The sequence below is a fragment of the Biomphalaria glabrata genome, chromosome 9, assembly GCF_947242115.1.
Source record: "Biomphalaria glabrata chromosome 9, xgBioGlab47.1, whole genome shotgun sequence".
NCBI lineage: Eukaryota > Metazoa > Mollusca > Gastropoda > Planorbidae > Biomphalaria > Biomphalaria glabrata.
In genome coordinates, this window is record NC_074719.1 from 32420597 (window position 1) to 32427019 (window position 6423).

A 6423-nucleotide genomic window follows, 5' to 3' on the forward strand; every position below is an offset into this window, starting at 1 on the left:
CATATGATGTCAACAAATTCCATGAGGGTATAGCCACGAGGAATGGTTTGATTTTGAACACACACCCCGGGGCCAATAAAGGAAAACTTACAGCCATACATTCCCCCCAAACAATGTAGCCAAAGGAGTTTGAGGTTAAAACCTTTGAATGAAAGAAAAGCAAAACTTAAGTCACTTAATTACATAACAATAGATAAAAGGGGGTTTTGAGTTTTTCACACAAAAAAAAAACCCAACAAACTTATGGATAACTAATGGATCTAGATTTTAAAATCCCCTTTCCAATTTAAAAAAAAAAGGGACAAAGCTCAGCCATTACATTCCAATAGCGTAGCCAAAGAGAGGTTTGAGGGTTGAAACCTCTTCAATAAAATGTAAAAAAAAATATTTAAAAATTAAAAAAAAATATATGTGTGTGTGTAGGCCTATATATAGAGCTCACAATGAACGCGGTCAAGGAATTTGCATACACTGCAGCCTCTTCTATAAACCTCGGGAAAACAGAAGTCATGTTTCAGAAGTCACTCAATAAAACTACTCAGCCCCAAAGATCACCGCGCATAGACATCCCTTAACGTGACAGACAACTTCACATATCTGGGAAGCATAGTAGGCCTATCAAATGACGCATTGCTTTAAAGGGAGGCTGGTATGTGATCAGGGTTAGTCGTGCTTTTGGACGCCTCCAAGCGATAGGGTGGCGGAATAAATCGTTCCGCCTGCCTACAAAAATCAGTGTCTACCAAGCAGTGGTTCTCTCAACCCTCTCTTTGTGGATCTTTATACAAAGCAACTAAGACTTCTTGAACGCCTTCACCAAAGATAGTTGCATACCATCATGGAAATACGTTGGCAATACCGCACTACAAACAGTGATGTTCTTGCGAAATTGTATGAACTTCTTATAGTCCGACAGTCACGCTGGGCACTTATCCCGTATGGTGGACAAACATATGCCAAAGGCATGACGCGTAGGACGTAATCATCTTCTTTTTTGAAGTAACGTCTGTATTATATAAGATAAGATAGATCTTTTTTTTTTAGTGAGCTGAAAGGTTGTCGGTGTAACAGAGATGCCCCAGAATAGCGCTTCTTTAGAATACCGGGTACTAACGAGATGTTTTTAAGTCTCATATGAAAAAAAATGCGCCATTTCACTTTGTTACAAAGTAGGCTACACGTTTTACCCTATAACGTAGAGATTTTTTATCACTTGATCATTCGTACTAAAGACTTAATGAATATACTAATTGCAGTATTGTCTGAACGTAACTATATATATATATATATATATTGTTATGACTCTACGTTGCGCACTGTCATTCGGCGCGACATTGTGTACCAGAGGACACGATAGAGAACAGAGGAAGGAAGATGGCCGATGATTAGAGATGTAAACAAGAAGGCCTGAGATGTGACTCTGGGTTTGGCTCTAGATCCAGTTGATAATTGATTATTAAATGTTCTGTTTTATATCACTTTCGTTGAGGTTAATTGCTAAGTTATAGCAATTGGTGTCAGAAGTGGGATCCTCGACGAAAGTGGAGAAGACGGTCTAGATCTAGGTATAAGACATTGAACGATTCCATTTTAGGGTAGATCAACATAAGTTTTGGTTTTAGTTGATCAACGTTTTGATACGGGATGGCGTCTAAGAAAACACTTAGTCAACTGTCATTACAGGAACTTAAACAGGAACTGGGAGGGAGGGAGCTGAACGTAAGCGGCAACAAGAAGGCACTCATAGAACGTATTAGGCAAAGCATCATAGATGAAGAGCAGGATCCGGACACCTATTTGTTTGAAAAAGAACCGGATATGAGGGATCATTTTCAATCGATGCAAGAAAAAATGAAGGAAGACCTGAAATCAGTAAAGGATGAACTTAAAGACGAATTAGGTAATAAACTGAGCTCAATAGCATCCTTTGTGTCTGAATTGAAAAATGACATAGACAGTTTCAAACAACAATTAAGAAATGAGGTCGCTGAATTAAGGTCCCAAATGGTGGGAGATGTTGATTCTAAAATTCAACAATTACGAAATGAAATGAAGGCGGAGCTGCAAAAGAAACAAGATGCGGGTGCCACTGTGACTGAAATGACGGGAAAGATTAAACCACCGGTGTTTGACGGCTCTGTGTCTTGGTCGGCGTATCGATTACAATTCGAGGCGGCGGCGCAAATCAACAGATGGGATACCCAGGCAGAGAAAGCAACTGGTCTTATGTTGGCACTCAGAGGAAAGGCAGCCGAATTGTTACAGACTATGACGGATCGGACAGACTACGATGCCATGGTCAAAACAATGGAACTACGATACGGCAATGAACACCTGCAGGAAGTTTTCAGGATGCAATTAAAGAATCGACAACAGAAAAGCGGAGAGACATTACAGGAATTAGCAGCAGACGTAGAACGTCTCGCCCGTCTTGCCTACCCATCGGCAACACAGGAACTTTTGGATGTTCTGGTCACAGATGCTTTCATAGATGGAGTGCGAGATTCCGAACTTAAGAAAGCCATCCGAATAAGCGGAAAACGAAAAATCAACGAAGTCCTCATCTATGCCCTGTCCTACGAGGCGGCCGAAGTTTCAGCGAGGAACATACACTATTGTCGGACGTTAAATGTGGCGGAAGAGGAGGATCTGCCGAGGCGGATTCGAAGAATGGTAGAAAAGGCTTTAAATGAACGGGAACATTATCAGACCTCAGGGCGTAGTAAAAAGACTTTTCGTTGTTGGAATTGTAACACTCCAGGTCATGTACGGAGGAATTGTAACATGTTGTTCCAAGGCCAAGGTTGTGCATCAGAACGGCAACCGCTACGATTCTAAGGGCTTAGGGAGCAAGAACTGGCAACCCAGAAAATCGAAACTCCGAGAATAAAGACTCGTTTCAGAGTGTCAGGACAAAGCAGAACCTTGAGAGTGCAGGGAAAGATTGGCGCTGGTTCTTATAGGTTCCTCTTGGACACAGGGGCTACGCGGTCGATAGTTGGACCCAGTCTGATCGGAGATCAGGAAATAATACGAGTGAATGATTACACTCTTAAAACGGCAGGTGGCGAACTGTTACCTATATTAGGACAGGTACGGATTAATTTTAAAATAGGAAGTCAACCATTTAGTCATGATTTTCTGATCGCCAATGTTGTCGACGACTGCATCCTTGGTCTGGATTTTATGCAGGAATTCGGTTTATCTCTAAACATTGGAAGTGGAGCTTTAAAATATGGACACATAGAGTTCCCATTGCTTGATGATGGTGTGGAAGGCATTCAGGTGAAACGAATCGAACATACGACCATACCAAAATGGTCTAATCTGTCAGTAAACAGGTATCATAAAAGGGACAAACTGAAGTTGAACAAATTGGAAGGCCAGCTACATCCTAGAAGAGCGGAGATTGAAACATCAACCAATCATTGTTGTGGCTTTACGGGTAGTTACAAGGAAAGTGTTGGTGGTGGCAGCGCCGTCCATGATCATAATGACAAATCAGATGCGTCTAGCTTTCAAGATAAAGAAAGTGGCACCCTTTTCAACGACAAGCGCAGACCCGAAAAGAAAACGCTAGATGAAGAAACTAGAGGAGTGACCTACAGGCAGAGTGAAACTATTGCTTTCGATGCCCTTGATATGAGTGCTTCAATGGGCATGACCAAATCAGACAACGTTGGGTCTGTGTCCAATACTACTGTTTGGCTACCAGTACTAACTGCAGACAGAAATCTAATAAGAACTGTACGGGCGGCACCTCGAATGAACAATGCAAATACCAGAAAAACCATCAACAGGTCTGGACTTGACAAACGTGTGTACGTCTGCCTTCACAACGCAGAGTAAAAGATGAATCAATTTCAGCGGAAACTGGACACTGATAATGTGGTTAATGGACATGTGTAGAAAGGCATACCTTCTGGAGATGGCTGAAAATGACAGTGTGTTTATGACCTGGCCTCCAGTGGAACTCTAACTTTCTTGCCAGAACTTCATCTGCACTGACAATTCTGTAGCCCTGTCGAAAAGCTGGTCATGTTCGGGACGAACATAACTAAGGAGGGGGCAGTGTTATGACTCTACGTCGCACACTGTCATTCGGCGCGACATTGTGTACCAGAGGACACGATAGAGAACAGAGGAAGGAAGATGGCCGATGATTAGAGATGTAAACAAGAAGGCCTGAGATGTGACTCTGGGTTTGGCTCAAGATCCAGTTTATAATTGATTATTAAATGTTCTGTTTTATATCACTTTCGTTGAGGTTAATTGCTAAGTTTTTAGCAATATATATATGAGAATTTTTAAAAAGCAGCATTTCTCAACCTTTGGTGAAAAACAAAACAACTGAGGCAGTGCTATAAGGTTCCCAAGTGGGGTTCGGGGCGACAAAAGATCTTTTCTTGCTTTTTTCACTGCAGAAAAGTATTCTCCTGACATCTACAACTCATTATTCATCAATGGAGTTCGGGGCGAAGCCCCGCCGCCAAAAGCGTTTTCTTGCATTCTTCACTGTAGAAACGTATTCTCCTGACCTAAAACTCATTATTCATACTATTAAAAAAAAACCTTTTGAATAATGTTGTACTTGAAAAATATTCTAATATGAATTTATAGGCCCTTAATACATTGCAAAAAATCCGATTTGTTCCTTGAAAAGATAAGATACCCCACATATTTAGATTTTGGCTTTGAGGATCTCCGCCGAAAAAAAATTCTTCGATAAATAGTATTCAATAAAATCAAAGTATAAATTGTGAGTTATAGTCCCAAATTTATTTAACTAGAAAAATATCAGATTGAGTAAAGGTTAGAAAAAGGCGACTATGAAAAAAATGATTTGGGTTTAGAACTCATCTCAATCTTCGATAAATAGTATTCAATAAAATCAAAGTATAAATTGTGAGTTATAGTCCCAAATTTATTTAACTAGAAAAATATCAGATTGAGTAAAGGTTAGAAAAAGGCGACTATGAAAAAATGATTTGGGTTTAGAACTCATCTCAATCGTGACTCTTATACTGAAAAATTTCGTTTGAATTCTAATTTTTTGAATGCAAAGTCTTTCTTAAAATAGTTATGATAAATTCATGTGAAATTACATAAACTCTGTCTGGAAATGGGAGGGGCGGTAGAGTGAAAACGATTAATCCTCGCTCCTTTAATAATTTCTGCTAATGATTGCATTTGGCATTAAAGAATATGGGTGTGGCTACTCGATATAAGAATTTAATTTATAGTATATATAAATTATATTAGTGACAGATGTTTTTGTTTTGTAATTTCCTAACTGCATGAATCGCCCCTCCCACCTGGTACAACCCTTTTTCATTTAAATTTTACTAATGATAAAATTTGAGATTAGAGTGTGGTACGACATAATATACAATGAGTTCACATATCAATATGTAGTTTATATTATATAGATATTCAACTAATTTTGTTCACAAACTATGATTCTCCATAAAAATAGGACCTCCCCCCCCCCCACTCAGAGGGCTAGAGTGGGGAGGGCAGTACATGCAATTTCCCCCTCCCCCAACCTCACCGAAACGGCCAAGATACAAGAAGGCGAGCGACATAATATAAATCTATATATTAATTCAACTAATAATACTAATATACAATGAGTTCACATATCAATATGTAGTTTATATTATATAGATATTCAACTAATTTTGTTCACAAACTATGATTCTCCATTAAAGTAGGACCGCCCCCCCCCCCTCAAAAGGTTTAGGTGGGAAGGGCAGTAGATATAAATTGGCAAACAGGGAACGACATAATACAAAGATCGGTTAAAATATCAATAACAAGTTTTAAACACATAGATATTTAATTGATTATGTTAGCAAGCTGTGATTTCTACAAAGAAATTGGACCGCCCCCCCACTCCAAAGTTTATGTGGGGGGGACGGGATTGATACCATCGCCCCCTCCCGACCCCACCAAATCGTCCAACATACTAGAGGGGGGGGGGCGAAATAATCTAAAAATAGGTTGAAATATAAATAATTAGTATATATTATTAACATAAGTAATGAATTCGTATACAAATTATGTGAATTCTATACTAAAATTCGTCCGCCCCCCCCCTTCGGGGGAAGGGGGGGTCGGCCGAGTGGGGGGGGGGGCGATCGCCCCTACCGCCGCCCCCCCCCCCCCCCCCCCCTGGATCCGCCAGTGGTTACACTCACACTGCAAAGACTTTCTTCCAAGCCAATAATAACCCAATAGTTTTACGTAAAAGATGCAATGTAAAACGGCACGACGTAAGCTGTCGTGGGACTTTCTATTCTAATCACAATGTACAAATCTAGGTAAATCTAATAATTTACTAATAATATTTATATCTACAAAATAAGATACTAAAAAATCAAGGTAAGTTACTACCATTTTTAGTTTTCAATAGTAAAATGA